Genomic DNA, 16,872 nt, shown 5'->3' on the forward strand with positions numbered 1-16,872 from the left:
TCCTGGCTCTGATATTTATATTAGCTGTTTGATTTCAGACAAGTTGCTTAACCATATTGTCTCAGTTTCCTGTTGTGTGAAAGGTGAAAAAAAAAAAAAACAAAACCCTATCTTTCATAGATAGCCCACAGGGTTGTCTTTACTGAAGGAGGAAAAAAATGGAAGCAGCTCGTATATGTATTCTGAAAGAAAAGCACTTGGAGTAGAAAAATGTGTCCTATCAAAGCCAGGTCTTCTATCTATTTAGGAACTGGACTCACTTAAACTCCAACAATTCCTTATTGTCTTAGCCAGTTTGGGTTGCTATAGCAAAAATATCATAAACTGGGTGGCTTAAACAGCAGAAATGTATTTCTCAGAGTCTGGAGGCTGGGAAGTCCAAGACCAAGGTGTTGGCAGCTTCAGTTCCTGCTGAGGGCCCGCCTCATGGTTTGTAGATGGACTCCTTCTTGCTGTACCCCCACATGGCAGAGAGAGGTAATTTCTCTCATGTATCTTCTTAAATGGGCACTAATCCCATTCATGAGGGCTCCACCCTCATGACTTAATCACCTCTCAAAGTGCCCACCTCCCAGTACCATCATATTAAGGAATAGGGCTTCAACATGGGACTTTTGGGGAGACACAAACATTCAGTCCATAGCATCTACCATCAATTTTCTCCTCTCTACTAGATGATTCCCACAGGCTTGCACTTATAATATTTCTCATCGTAAAACAAACCACATGGACAAAAAACTTCTTTGAACCCAAGTTTCACGTCTTCCTCCACCTACTGCCTACTTACACTGCTGTCTTTGACAACACAACACTCCCAGAGAGTTGTCTGTACTCTGCTTCCACTTGATCAATTTTCAGTCCCTTTTTTAACTCATTCCCTTGGGTTTTGTCCTCACTACTCTTTGAAACCATCATGGCAAAGTCATCAATCACTTCCCTATTACCAAATCTACTGGTCACCTGACAGCCCTCATCTTTTGTGAACTTGCAGCATCATTTGACATACATTTTCACTTCTTGTTTTTGAAACACTCTTCACTGGGCTTCTAGCCATCACAAGTGCCTGATATTCCTTCTATAACCTCAACTACTTCTCAGGCTTCTCTGCTGATTCCACCTTTTCTTTCTGACCACTATTCTGGGGTGCTCTGGGGTTCACGTCTCAGATCTCTGCTTTATATCTGTAGGTGATTGCATCTAGTTTCATGGCTTTCAATATTATGTCTCCTGTCTCCAGCCCCAGCCCTTCCTCGGGGCTCCAAACTCACATCAAGGTGCCTTGCTGGCATCTCCAATGTCTAATACATTTCTCAAACTCAGCATGTCCAAAAAAATCTACTCAGGTATTCAGGTCAAAATTACAGGAGTAGCCTTTTAATCTTTTGCTTCCTTCATTTCCTAAATCATATGCATAAGCAAGTCCTGTCCACTCTTCAGGTTACATCTCAAATCTAGCTACTCCTCAATTTCAAGATGATTATTCTTTTGCTTCACCATCTGCTCTTATTTAGGGCAAAAGCCTCCTAATGGATTGTCTTGCTTCGGTTTGAGACTGCCCCAAATCCAATCTCCATACCACAGTCTCAATGATCTTTTGGAAACCTAAGTCAGATCCTGTCACTTCTCATTCAAAATTCTCTAACACATTACTATCACATCTATGGTAAAATTCAACTTCTTTATCAGGCCAACAAGTCCCATATAATTTGGCTTCTACCTACTTCTCTGATCTAATTTCCTACTTCTGTGCCCATTACATAGTCTGTTTAGTCACGTGAGCTTTCTTAGTTCCAGGAATATGCCAGGCTTATGTCTTCCACGGGATACTTGCAATTTCTCTTCCCTCTGTCTGAAGGGTTTCTTCCAGATCTTTACAAGAGTTTTCATGTAGAATCTCTCCCTGACCATCCTATCTGAAATAGTCCTTGCCCCCCACTGTCTTACCACAATCCTTCAACCTGATCGTATGTTCTTCAAAGCATCTATTAGTATCTGAAGTTACACCTTTTTTGTTGTCACTTGCTTTTCTCTGTCTACCCAATAAATGTAAGTTCCTGATTTAGTTTACCATTGGATCTTCAGTACCTAGAATGAACATAGCATACAGTAAGTTCTCTGCTATGGTATGAATGTTTGTGTCCCCTGTCCCCCTGCCCCCCTACCCCTCACCCACCAAATTCATATGTTGAAATCCTATCCCTCCCAAATTATGGTATTAGTAGGTAGAGCCTTTGGGAGGCAATGAGGTCATGAGGGTAAAGCCATCATGAATGGAATTAGTGCTTTTGTTAAAGAGATCCCACAGAGTTCCCTCACCCCTTCTACCATGTGAGGACATAAGGAGAAGGTCCTGGCTATGAGCCAGGAAGAGGACCCTCACCAAAATGTGGCCATGCTCCTTGAGCTTGGACTTCCCAGCCCCCAGAGCTATGAGAAAGAAATTTCTGTTGTTAAAAGCTACCCAGCCTGTGGTTTTTGTTATAGCAGCCTGAACAGACTAAGATATGCTCTACAGCCATTTTTTTTGCACCTTGTTAATTCACCACATCTTTTACATTTCTTTAAAAATTATTTTGTTATGTTTGACTTTTGGTACATAAGGAGACTAGGTCTTCTTTATGGAGCCAGAAGATGCCTGCTGTATTGGCTAATTCCAACATGTTATTCTTTATTCCAATAGTTGAGTAGCAGTATTTGTTTAGTGGCTGATTCTTTATAACTCCTGTGTTTTTTCTCTCTAAGGACTTCTAGATATGTCAGTGTACATAGATCACAAGCGGAATTGACCACTTGTATGTTCTTTGGAATTGGCTTTTTGATGAAACTATAAAAAATCTAGGTTCTTCTTCTTTGGTCATCTTCCTGAAACACAGATGTGTCAGTATGGGGATGCAGGTTGAAGCAATTAGACTTTAGAATAGAGGAGAGTGAGCTGACAAAAGAGTAAGCCATGTTGAGGCTTGGTCCCAGCATAGCAAAGAAAGCAGAACTGAGGGCCTGGTGCACAGATGGATATGATAGCTTGAGGCAGAGCAAAGAGGTCTGGTTGCTGGAAGGTGGGAGGCTAGTGAAGGCCAATGGCGAGACAGGAGAGGTGATAATGGGACTGAGCCAAAGGAGCAGATAGCAGTCTGCAAAAAAGAGGACATGGTGGTGAAGGAGAAACAAACTTCCACTGGGGTGTCCCTCAGTTATCTCTTTCTGGAGTACTAACCACATGCTTCATTTAACTTAACTGATCATTTATGAAAAGCCTACATCTTCCAAGCTTTGTGATTGGAAGCTAAAAGATCCATTCTGTGTCGTCCAAGTGCTCACACTCTGATGTGTTCTTTGTCCTCGATAAACCTATGTACGTAACAAATCTTCATTACACTAAGGAAATTTGGTTTAATTTCAGAAAGATAAAGATAATGGAAATTGGTTGAGATTAGGGGACAAAAGGAAGGTTACACAGAAAAGAGAAGATTTGAGGAGGTAAGGTGCCTCCTTGAAAATAAAGAATTGTCTTTTTTGGTTTTTCATTATTATTTCAGTATTTATCAAAGGCTTCTTCAGTGTAACTAGTGCTTCACTGTCAATAGGGAAAATTTCCCCTTTTTCTCTTTTGCTCACATCAGCAAAGGAGCATGGATGATGAAATAGGAAATCTGAAATCAGTTAGATAGACACATTATGTCCAAGAGTGTTTGAAAAATTTTATACAGGAGAATTTTGAATGTAGGCAAACGTTTAGAAACGCTGTTCTTATCTTCTATGCTCTTCTTTCCCCCCCCACTAGGACTCCTTGGAGGAGTTTGCATGACATTCTGTTTGACGTAAAATCAGCATGTGTCCCAAGTAAATCAACAACAGCTGTTTTAAATAGCAGATTGTATCCCAAAATATCATTATGAACCAGGGGAAGAATTGCTTGGATCCTTATGTTTTCAGATTACACTGATGGATCCTAGCATCTGGACATTGTGGCCATGGGTAGACAGAGTTCAAGTTGGCTGAGAGATGGTGAGCTATTACACAGAAAATGTGACCTTTGGGGGAAATTTCACTGTGATCTCAGGGTTAGAGATGCCAGCAAGAAAGGAGCCCAGCTACATTCCAAGGAGTCATGCTTCAGTTAGTTGAAGCTTTTACTTGGAATCTTGGGGATTTCTCTGAATGGGCCAGCAAAGCAGTTCAATAACAGATGGTTCCCCAAAACACCCACATCAGTGTTCTAGCAAATATTCAGTACCCTCCTCCCTCCAAGAATTTGTTATATAATATGATAGGCTAATTGTATTATGCAATGTCACAGAAAAAGTTTCTGTTCTATGACCTAAAGAATGTTTTAGACTCAGGATAGAACCAGCTCTACCTTCAGTCTCTCGCATTGCCTCCCATTAGTTGGGATTCCTTTGACAGTGACTGTGGCACTGCTCTCTGCTTGGATATCAGGCCTAAGAGAAAGGGTTAGGCATGGTGGTGGTGGCACATGCATATCTCAGGAGCTTCGGAGCAGGCCCAGTCCATCTTACCCATGTAGGCACCACTTCCCTGGGGAGCCTCCCTTCTGCCTTACTTTGTAGGCTTGCTAAGGGACATTGCACCAACTTCCACTTCTAAGAGCTCCCTCCCTGCATGAGCAGGCTTGTCCATTGGGCACAATTTTATGAGGCCCTATGTCACCTCATACCTATGAGGATAGCTACTTTCAAAAAATCAAAAAATAGCAAGTGTTGGCAGGATATGGAGAACCTGGAACCCTTGTGCACTACTGATAGCAAGGTCAAATGGCACAGTTCCTATGGAAAACAGTATGGTCATCCCTCAAAAAATTAAAAATAGAATTACTATATGATTTAATAATTTCACTTATGGATATTTATCCAAAATAGGTGGAAGCAGGATCTCGAAAAATGGTCTACACACCCACATTAATTGCAGCAATATTCACAATAGCCAAAACGTAGATGCAACCCAAGTGTCCATCAATGAATGGATGGATAAATAAAATGAGGTATATACCTACAATGGAATATTACTCAGCCTTGAAAAGTAGGGAAATTCTAACATAAACTACAGCATGGATGAAACTTGGGGACATTATGCTAAGTGAAATAAGCCAGTCACGAAATGGACAAATATTGTACAACTCCAATGGAGAGTCGTTGCTTAATGGATGTAAAGTTAAGATTTTGCAAGATGAATAGAGTTCTGGAGACTGGTTATACAACAATGTGAATGAGCTTAACACTATTATACACTTAAAAATAATTAAGATGATAAATTTCATGTTACATATATTTTACTATCACCAGAAATTTAAAAAAAAAAAAGATTAAACAAAAAAAAAGGCTGTGTGAGTAGTCTCATTATCTCATGGAACTGCCAGATTTGACCTTGTGCCCCAGATTCTCTGTGACATCACACCTTCTGTCTTTGGACTGACAGCCCTAGAAAGCTGGACCCTTGGCCAGAGCGAGTCCACCTTTCCTACATATACTCCCAGCCTGAGGACAGTCCCTTCCCAAGCCCCCACACTCAGCCATTGGCAGGGTTTGGGGCCCCCTGCTACTTTGGGATAAGGTTTGAATATATCTCCATTGCTCATAAACCCCCAAAGACATTAATGAGAAACATCTGTTTCTATCGCTTATATCCAAGTTTCGCTTAGTACAAGTAAAAACGTGAATCCGGAAAGTTCACTGGTCTAGCTTGTGTTTTCCCACTGATTTGGTGCCCTTTTATTTGAAATGCTTGGTGGGGTACCTGATGAAATGGTTGCCAGTCCCAGACCTCTCTTGCCACAGAGAAAATGAATCTGGGGAACAAAATTATTTAAAAATTATTTAAAAATAAAAAAACAAAATATTTAAAAATATTTACTGTTAAAAAATAGGAAAAAAGCTCATAAATTTCAGTGCTTCTAGAATGGCTTCCAGTTAGGTCCAAATCATACCCACCCTATAAGGCTCAGCTCAAATGCCAAAAGATCCTCTGAGTCAGAAGTGATCAATAACTTCCTCTTTTGAATTCCCATAGCATTTTATCTGAAACTCTCTTAAGACCTTTATACCTTTTATCCTAGATTATGGTTATGGATCTATATCCATCTTCCATACAGACTCTATGTTGTGCAGGCTACTGTATTGCTGTGTCACCCACAAGGCCCGTGCATGAAAGATGCTTAATATATATTTGCTGAATACAAAATATAGAAATCCTTGGGAAGGTTATGCTAACTCTGCAAAAACAGATTGAAAATGGCAAAATTTCTGGTCCCATAGCTCCTGGGCAGTGCAGATATCTTTGGCCAAGGGTGGTGGGCCCTTTCTGGTTCTTCCCACATCACCCTCCCCAGGCAGCTGAGACTCACAGGAAGCCTGACTCTAAGTGTGAAGTTGTTAATGAGACAAATGCAAAGTGATTTTGACCATGCATCCAAGTCACCATGGAATCTAATTAACAAGCGTGGTCTTGACCAACACGTGAGAACGAGAGTTCATGTGCGTGCTAACATTGCCAGGGAGATCTTTCTGAGGAAAAAGGAGTCTCACCGAGTGACAAAAATGGTCATTTCACAGAGAGAAGCAGCCCGATTGTTTTAATGGAGCATATAGGCAGGGAAATCTGTTCGGCCTGAGAGACCCAGACTTAACTCTTTCAAGTGAGCAACAAAGGACTCTCCAGCTTTCAAAATGCATTCTTCTGTCTGGAACTCTCTCCTAACTCATGCCCAAGGTCAGACGAAGGATGGAGCTACAAATGGAGTTACAAAAAATTTATTATCAATGCTGCTACTTTTCCCTTGGAGGTTAATTTCTGTTCAGAATCCTCTTCACGGAAGAGCTTAGAAAAAACGCAAAAGAGAATCAATGGGAACAGCATCCAAATTGCTCTTTCCCTGGGAAAGAGCTCTTCACAAACCCTTCATGGGACACTCCACTGAGCAAGGCATTCTTGCTCTTCCCCCCCACCCCATAATTAACGGGTTATGCAGCCATGTTACCTGCCCTTTCACCTAGATCCTGAAGTTACTTTTAGTGCCTACCAAAAACAGTGAATATGGAGAACATGTGGTTCATGCCTTCTGGTGTACTGTATTTACTGTGTGATCTTGAACAGCCAGGGAGTATATGGATGAGTCCCCATGACTGGCACCTCACGAGACTTCTTCTGGTATGTGGTATGTTTATTTCACCTTTATTAGCCAACTAAATGCTGCTTATATGTGCACAGTTTTCACCATTGTTCAATATTTGAGTGTCAACAATAAACCAAGTATTGAATATACATTTAGATAATGCTTCTACCCATAAGGATGTGCATGTGTAGTGGAAAGCAAAATGATTACTAAAAAATTGCAATGCCTAGAGGATTAGGGGAAGTATCTGCGTCCATCCTAGTTCCCTTTCCCTAGAGGAACCTGGCAGAAGCCTTCTTTCCTCACAGATGTCCTCCATTCCCCACCCGCCAGCCCAGCCCTTCTTTTGCTCCCACATCAGGTATGCTTACAGACTTGAGGACTGGCTCTAGCTCTTCTGAATTCCTGAACCATATGTTTAAATTCTTTGTTTTGAAAAGTGCTGAGTGGTTCTACCAGAAACAGAGATTCATAGCCAAACTCTACAGTAAGTGCCCCCCTGCTTTGGGAGGTGAAAATGATGATGTTCAGCAAGAGCCAATGTCGCCTGAGTATAAACTAATTATGGGATAGTCACAGACCTAGAAAAGTGTGTTTGGGTATGTCCTGTGATCTAACATGTATGAGATGATCCAATGGGTCTTGGGGTTTTTCCAGGGGAAAATAAGAAGGCTCTGGAGCAGATTTATGTGGGAACTTCCATTTCCTCCTTATTAATCCTTTCTCCATCAAAATTTGATCTGATTCCTGAAAATAAGATAATAATCCTAGAATGTTCCATTCATTAATTTGTCTTTCAGGTAACATTTATTGAGCATCTGCTCTGTGCAGATATGGTTCTCCAGACAAACAGAACATATATATACTTATGTTTATGTTTAATAAATATATATACGATTTCCAAAGAAGAATTGGTTTCCCATGATTATGGAGGCTAAGAAATTTCACCATGTGCTGTCTGCAAGTGGGAATCCCAGGAAAAACAGTAGTGTAAATTCCAGGCTGAGTCCAAAGGTCTGAGAACCAGGAACACCTGATGGTCTAAGGTCCAGTGTGAGAAGACTATGTCTCGGCTCAGCAGTCAGGTAGAGAGAGCAATTCAACTTCTTTCTGCTTTTTGTTCTATTTGGGTCTTTAGTGGGTTGGTTGATGAACACCCTCTGTGGGGAGGGCAATCTGCCTTACTCAGTCTACTAATTGAAATGCTCATCTGTTCTGGAAACAGCTTCACAGACACATCCAGAGATGATACTTAACCAGGTACCTGGACATCTTATGGCTCAGGCAGGTTGATACATAAAATTAACCATCACAGCAGGTCTTTGCTCTGGGTATAAATAAGTTAGAGTGGGGCCTTATCTTCTCCCTGCCTTTGTGTCCCCAACACACACTGATCTCTCAGATCTGAGCTCAACAACTACCTCCTCCATAAAGCCTTTCTTGATTTATTCAGCCACATTTGGATGCCCCTGCTCCAATATTCTCCTAACCCTTTGTATACACAATCTCATAAACTTGCTAAGAAATATGTCTCACCCCCAAACCATAAGCTCTTTGAGAGCAGAGGCCACATACTTTCATTTCTCTATCCCCATCATCTTCCACAATGGCTTGGTAGGTGCTCCACAACTATCCGACAATTGAATAAATAAATAATTAAATGTAGAAAATGACGAATACGGATAAGTGGCAGCTGTTGTTTATCGAGTGCTTCTTCTATGTCTGGCCTTGTACTAAGCTTGTTGCATTTGTTACGTCATTGTTATTTCCCAGGGGACAGATGAGGAAACTTAACTCGGAGAGGTTCGTTGTCTCGCCTGGTTTGACACAGCTAGATGTGATGGAGTCAGAATTGGACTCAGGCCTGCCGGGTTGCTCTTAAATGCCACGTGGTGCTGTCCCCGTGGGGACTGAGTTGACCGACGAAAGTGAGCCTATAATTGAGGATGCTGAGGCTCTTTTTAAAAGCAGCAATCAAACCCACATGTAGTATTGCACATGGCTTGCCCATTATTTCCGATTCTGACCTATAGCCTCCGAGGATGGTTTTAGGAGGAAACAAAACCCTGGAGCTGAATGAGCAGAGAGCAGGCAGTGCCTCTTCTTCAGAAGTTAGGTCACTGAGTAATGCACAGTGTTTAATTGATGCCTGATCAAATTCAAATCTCATTTGAATGTGGAAATTAAAGTTCTCTACAGTGAATTCTGAGGGATTTTGTCAACATGAGATAACTCTCTTCCAAGATAATGACTAAATTTAATCTCACATAAGCCTGATAACAGGCAATTCTCTTGACAACCGTGGAGCTGCTAGGCTGGTGTGTGAGTCGTGAGGAGCTGAATGGTGTGCAGAAGTCTTGGAGTGTGGTGTGTGAGGGAGGCGGTGAGCAGATAACAGGGCATTTCTAGGAAAAAGAAGGCCCGAGTCAAAGAGGCCTGGCTAGGCCTCTTAGAGCCAAGAGCTCTGTCAAAGGTACACACAAAGATATTACTGAAGTCTTAGAGACATTTTTGGATGTGTTCATTTCTATTTTTTTCTCTCTCTCTTTTTTTTAATGCTATGTTCCTCTTCCCCAACAATGCTGCCCCTGGGAATTGGTTTGTCCTCCTCAGGGTGAAATAAAAGATATAATATTTCCTCACTTCATACCCCAATCTAGAAACACTTGAGCCTAAACATATATTGTCCATATGGATTGAGTACAGGGAAATTAGCCAATGACTGAGGTCCTAGGTCCTTCTAAATTTACTTTTAAAAAAATCTAAGTCCTCTTATTTGGACTCTGCTAGAATCTGACTTTGAATGGATTTTCTTTCTTTCTTTTCCTCCTCAACCCCTGCGAGTGATCAGTGTGTCCGAGGCTCAGGAGGGTCCCTGTGCCTTGCTTCCTAGGGCAGGTGGAAGGTGGGACTGTTGACAGGCCACAGCCAGGCATGACTGTGTGGGTCCTGGAGAGTGAGGTGGGGGTGGGGCGTGCTGTCTTTCTGTTGTTTAGGGCTTTTTATCTGTGAGGGTCTACTCAGCTAGCTCTACTCAGAATTTCATTTCAAAGCCTCATTTCCAATTTCCCCAACTCTCTCTCAACAGGGCCTGGCCCTCCAAGGACACTCAAGGTGAAGCAAACAGGAAGAGTCCTTGTGATCATTTCCAGTGATTACCAGCTTCCTGTGGTCCATCCCCGCAGCTGCAGGAGGCTCATGGTCCTGTTACCCTTTCTTGCAGTTGGAAGGAGCCAGATAAGGCCTTTGGCTGCCAAAACGGGAGACCCAGAGCTACTCCACGGTTGGAACTAAAGAAAGATGATGCAATTATGGATTGGAAGGCACCACGGTTTGTACCACTGACTCCCTCACTGAGGGGAGGATTACACAGAAATAGACAGCAGAGACATCCATATGGACAAGGCTTGCCAGACCTCCGTCGGCTGACCAAGGTCACGTGACCTTTTTGTGACCTTTGGAAATGACAGAGTGCTGTGTTCTCTTGACTCGGAGTATGAATGGTAAAGAGTGTGAAACCATTCCCTGGGATGTGTATTGTCGCTGTTTTATTTATTTTTCTTTCTAATCAGTCATGGAAATCCAAGAGTGTGCTGAAATGATTTGGGCTCTAGGAGCTTATAATATGGAGGGATACAGCGATAACACACACATAATAATGGAGAACAATAGAAAGGAGTATAAAATGTCTGCAAAATTGTGTGCAGCCATCTGAAAGGGCTGTAGGAGGAAACTTGAAGGCTCCAGTAGGTAGCCAAGACAGGCTTTGAGAAAAAGTAACTAAAGCTTGGTCTTAGAGAATGTGCCAGATTTGAGTAGGGGGAGGGAAGGACATTCTGGAGCCAAGAACGAAGGGGAGGCTTACAGAAGCTTTTGTTCAATGTTAAAGTGGAACAACACTAAGCCACGGAAGGACAGGCCGTGAGGGTCTTTGACTGGGCGCCGAGTTCCTGAGGGCACCCTCGTTGCAGGTAAATCAACTGTGAATCTCCCGCCTGTCAAGGGTCCGTTGGGTGACCCCTCAAGGTCACCAAGCACCATGGTGCCAGATTGCTGTGGTGTATCTGTGCAGCTCTAGGCTCAAAGCACTGCTCTCTTCACCACCTTGCTCTTGCTCCTACTCCTAACCCCTCTGAAGCTTGCCAAAGCACAGGTGTGCTTTTGTTTTGATTACAAACTCGGAGAGTGCTTGTGGGACTTTCTGAATCAGGAGGCTGCTGTTTGTTCTGCAGCTGCTTCTGTCCTTCCCACTGAGGCCTGAGCTGTTGGGGGAGGGGAGCCTTTGGCTTCAGCGGTTTGGGTGGGAGGTGCCTTTTCCACTGTTGCTTCCCACCTTCCTCCCTTTGGAAGCAAAGGCTGCTGGCCCCTTTCAGAGAAGATCAGGAGCTTCCTCCTAGTCACGGATGGCTCTGCAGTGCCAAGCTCTGACAGGAGGTCACGGCTGCTTTCAGCTAAGCATTAGCCCTAATGGGTTTGGCAGGATTTTAAGATAATCAAAACAAAGCAGGTAAAAAGGTCTGGAGGAGGAGGGATATGGTGACTGCCTGAGCTGGGATCACAGGATCTGCCCTGCAGCCAGGGCCCAGAACAGCTCCAAGGCCTGATGCCAAGGGTCTGAGCTGAATAGAAATCTGGAGTGGCTTTATCAGAGAAATTAGTCTGTGATTAGAGCTGAAAAGAGTCACGAGTCTTAACTTGTATTTAGCCCTCCAAGGATAAGGTGTCCCAGGTGGGACTGAATCATTCCCTCTGGCTCAGGCAGTCCGCAGAATGAATGGGGAGGCTTATCAAAGAAGGGGGGGTGGGGGAGATGGGGCAGATGGGCGATGGGGTGTCTCAGAGGAATCTGGGAGTGGACATGCTTTGGCTTTGCTTGGGGAGGTTTCAGTTCAGTGATCATATCCTAGAATATGTGTTAGAACGAAGGAAAGACACAACTTTGACCAGGTTGGGTATTGAGCTTCTCATAAAATTAGAATAGTGAATAAAATACCTTTGAAAGAAAGAATAGGCCTTCAAGGTGGTGGAGAGCAAGGGAGTTACCCACCTATCTTTCCTTCTGGCTTTGTGTCAGGGGGATTGTGTTCTAGCCCCTGGCGCTGAAGCCTGGTGTGACCAGGCGTGACCGCCTGCTCATGGTAGGGACTTGGGCTTGCTTCCTTGTCCCTGACCCCAGGGCAGAACTCAGGGACACTTCAGGGGATCCGCAGTAAGTTACAGTTTGAGACCAGCTAGGGAGTGAGGCTGTTGTCAACAGCCATCTCTGGTTTTGCCCCCACTTCTGCCAGAGGCTCTCTCCTTCAGCCCTGGTGCCTGTCTTCTAGCTCCGCATGCTTCTGGCAAAGAGAGCGTTGAAGAGATTCTTTCAGAGGCAGCAAGAGGATCTGGCTCTGAAACGGGCCAGGCATTGGTCAGGCCAGGTGGTGGGCAGGTTCCCAGCCCAGCATGGCCCTGAAGTCTGGACTGGGCCCTGCCCTCACTTGGCCAGGGGTCTTCCTCAAAGGCTCTTTGTGACTGCACACAAACCAGGCAGAATGCTGGACTGATGCTAAGAGAATGGGGCTCTTGCCTGAAACCAAAGGGAAGAACATGTGGCTAGGCTGGGGCCCAGGGCAGGCCAGGACCAGCACCTGGAAAATGCTCAGAAAGCAACACAATTTCTTTCTCTCTTTGTTTCACTCCAGGACTTGCCAGGCTCTGGCTCTCCACCTGCCACTGTGCTTCTGCTTTATTTTTTCTCTCTGTGCACCAGTGTTTGCTATTTCTTGAGCACGTGGCGGAAGAGCGCCACCTCTTAGCTCCCAGTTTTGCAAAACCCTCAGTTCTGCTGAACTGAGCCGGGCCTCTCAGTGCCAATTCCAAAGTCACAGAAAGGAATCTGATTAGTTTAGATTAAGTCCGTGCGGGTAAAAGGGTTGGGAGAGAGGGATGTGATGATTGCCTCAGTTTGGGTCATACTGTATACCTAGCAACCTGGGGCCAGAGCAGCTCCGAGGCTATGGTCATAGGGTAGTGCGACAAGGGAGGGAGAAGGAAGGGGTGTGGTACTAGAAGGTGGTCATAAAATATTATGCCTGCCTGGACCCTCATTCACTAGGGCTCAGAGATGTGTATTTATATGTGTGTTTGTGTGTCGTGCGTGTGGTCTTATGGTTGGACGCAAACCTCCAAAGTGCCTCGCACATCAGATAGATAACCAGAGAGAGGGGGGAAAGTTGGATCCACCTTTTATCTAGAAATTTCTTTTTTTTGAAGACACCTCTCTGCTTTAAGTTCTTCATTAACATGGCCCTTTGGAATCTGGAGATTTGGTCCCAGATTATGTAATCATCCTCTGTTTTCCCTGGGTGGATAAACTGATATATGCTGGGGAGCCTTTTGTGAATTTACATTTCCTTTAATATGCATTGGGCACAGATGGTTACCAGGTTGTCTCCGATCCATAAGTCGTCTTTCATCAAGGGCTGATCAAAATTTAGTGCAAGCAGGTTTAAAGGGACAAGCTTTTAGGCTTGGAAATGTGCGTATAAATAAAAATGTTCCTGCAGCGGCTCCATTGTTAATGAAAGAAAAATGATCCATGTCCTCTTCTGGGATAGCGGAGTCTCTGAATATATTTATTTCAAGATTTAGGTGCTGGGGGGACTGGCCACAAATCACAGAGCAACCATTAATGAGCCTCTGTCCCTACCTGTTAAGCTTATTAACTGCCTCTTACCTACAGTTCTATATCCCACCTGGGGAAACAAAATGGATGCTTTGGCAATACAACGGCTGAAAAATACAGAAGTTAATCAAAAGCACAGGGGGGGCCTGGAAATTCAATCAGAAGACATGTGCTGTGTGAGATTAGTGGGGGACCCGCGGGTTCTTGGGAGGAAGCCTCCGACGCAGTGTGATCTGAGATTTAGCTCATTAAACCCACCGGTCCTTAAATCAGTGACTCCTCGCTAAGTGCATGCAGAGGACATGAAAGGCACCGTCCTTGCCCTCAAGGAACCTGCATGCTAACTGGGTGGTCACGTGCCACATACCTGAAGCAGAGGCATTCTGATGGCAAGCAAGTTCAGGGCAGTTAACGCAGAGTCTGAATGAATGAGGGCTCACGTGATAAGAAGGAGAGTGTGGTCTCCTGGAATGAGCCCTTAGCTGGGACACGGGAGACTTTGGGTTTTGCTTTGGTTCTACCACATGATAGTGTCTGTGCTATTTATTCATTCTCTCCCAGGCTTGGTTTACTCATTGATAAAATAAGATTTTGAACTCTGCCATTGCTGAAGAGTATTCATGAAATGCACTTTTTTGTTTCCATGAGACAGGAGTAGGGGCAGAAAATTGCTCAGAGGAAGGGAGACTTGATGTGAGCGTTTAGCAAAGTGTAGGATTTAATTCACGGAGAGGAAGGAAGAGCCATTCTTAAGGATGCTCTTACGCCAGGAGCCCAGAGGTCCTGCGGTGTGTGTATGCAGAGGGAGGGTGGCACACCTATGGCTGTATTCTCTGACACAGGTTTTAATCTTCCCCGTCGCCTCCGCACTTCTTGCTACTAACAGCCACAGCTGTCTTTTTTAAGTGATTTGAAGGCAGAGATAAATACTGGAAACTAAAAAGCCTTCACTCTATGATTAATTAAAGGAATCATCTTAAATTTAGAAAGTTGTTTAAATAAAGGAAGACACAAAATTGCATCAGTGTGCCTCCGTACGTTAATTATGGCGATTTTTCCTTGTTTCTGTGCTCCTGCTACAGCCACGGCCCATCTATCACTTGGTTTCCGGCGTCATGATCAATTGACTGTACCATAAACAACATGTTGTACATGTGGCAAATGATAACATCATTTGACTCGACACAGGGTAAAAAAACTCCCACGTTTTCATCCTTCTCGTGTCTCAGAAGAGAAAAAGGACAGCCTTGAATTAATTCCTTACTTAGAGAGTCAAGCAGACATTTTTTGCAGACTCTAGTGGGGTAAAGAAGGGGGACCCAGCTGCCCCAGCGCTAGAGCCACTAAGACGGCGGCTGCGGAAAGGAGAGGAAACCTGTGCCCACCCCCCACCCCCTGCCAGAATAGCTCCTGGCGCGGAGTAGGCACTCAGTTGCTCTATGTTAACCAAACCACCCGTCCTCATTTTAGTTTCTCTGATGTAGGTGGTAAACTTCAGAGAGAATTAATATTCATCACCAGAAGAGATGTTTTTACCCTCGCAGAATAGCAAATCTTCTGTTTGTTGAAAATAAGTAAATATTGAAGATCTCCTAAGGAGGAAGCACTTCACTGACACCCAACTCCTTATGGAATTAACCGATGGTCTTCCATTTCTTCTCTTCTAATACATGGCGACGGCAGCTTGGGACACCCTGAATACACATAGTCAGTTGGCCGCTCAGCATCATGCCTTTGTGCTTCTGCTCCTTCAGTTAGCTGTGTGCCCGTGTGCTTCCAAGAGCCAAATGTGTTTGCTTCTGAACTTCTTCCATCTAGTTGTCTTTAGATTGTATTACATAAACTGATGATACCTTTAAGGAAAGAGAGTTTTCTTGATGAAAAATAAGTTGAGTGCTTTGGAGGAATTCAAGAAAGTCAAGTGCTTTAAAAATCTATATGAAATTAGTGGGCGAGATACCTGTAAATGATTGAAAAGAAATAAACATCTAGGAGAAAGACACTTTCAACTTTAAGGAAACTGAATCTGGAAATAATTGGTGATGTATGGGTTGTGTGAGTGTGCTTGATGCAGGAAAGACAATGTGCAATTCCAATTGGCAAGCACTCAAAGAAAGTACACATAAAGTTTCAAGAGAACAGAAATATTTAAGCCATGTATATATACTTTTTGAAGATGTCTTACTGCCTTCCTAAACTTTTTTCAACAGATTTTTCCTGATTGGTAGGAGCATAAGAGTGCTACTAAAAAAAAAAAAAAGAAAAGAATAAATTCAAAAATATTAAGGCCACACAAAATCAGCAGTCTATGTTTAGTGAAAGCACAGTGATTTACAGTCATACCCTTGGAGACTGCACTAAAATGGGAGCTTAGCCAAGCACCCCCAAGTGAAATGTGATCTGAGCCAGTGACCTTTCATGGAAGGGGATGGTGCCTTCAATAACAAATCCATCTTGCAATCACCTTGTTGTCTTATATATATCTCTTGCTCTCTTCTTCTCTATTTATGTAATGTTTTACGCAAATGTTTTATTTGGAAAAATTTTCCAACTTAATAGAAAAATATAATGTCATGAACTTTATATACCTTTTGCCTAGATTCACAAATGTTAACATTTTGCAATCATTGCTTTGTTTCTCTTTCTGCAGAAATTCCCACCACACTTCTACTCCTTCTCCCCTTTCCCTCTTTCTCCTCTTCTTCCTTCTTCTTATGAAGCTTGCTAAAGGATTTGAGATGCCATGATGTTGACCCCTGAATACTTCTATGTGTATCTCTTAGAAACAAAAATATTCTTTTACTTACTCATCATATAATGATCAGATTAAGGAAACCTAACATTGATATAATATTCCCTAATATACAGTTCATATTTAGACCTCATCTCAATCACATCTCTTTTAAAAAAAAATTTTATTTGAGAGAGAGAGAGTTCGAGCAGGGAGAGAGGCAGAGAGAGAGGGAGAGGAAGAGAATCCTCAAGCAGACTCCCCACTGAGTGTGGAGCTGGACACGGGGCTTGATCTCATGACCCATGAAATCATGACTTGAGCTGAAATCACCTGTCAGATGTTTAA

The sequence above is a fragment of the Mirounga angustirostris genome, unplaced genomic scaffold (genome assembly GCF_029215605.1).
Source record: "Mirounga angustirostris isolate CCGP_5_RB_7025 unplaced genomic scaffold, mMirAng1.0.hap1 SCAF_7, whole genome shotgun sequence".
Classification (NCBI taxonomy): Eukaryota; Metazoa; Chordata; class Mammalia; order Carnivora; family Phocidae; genus Mirounga; species Mirounga angustirostris.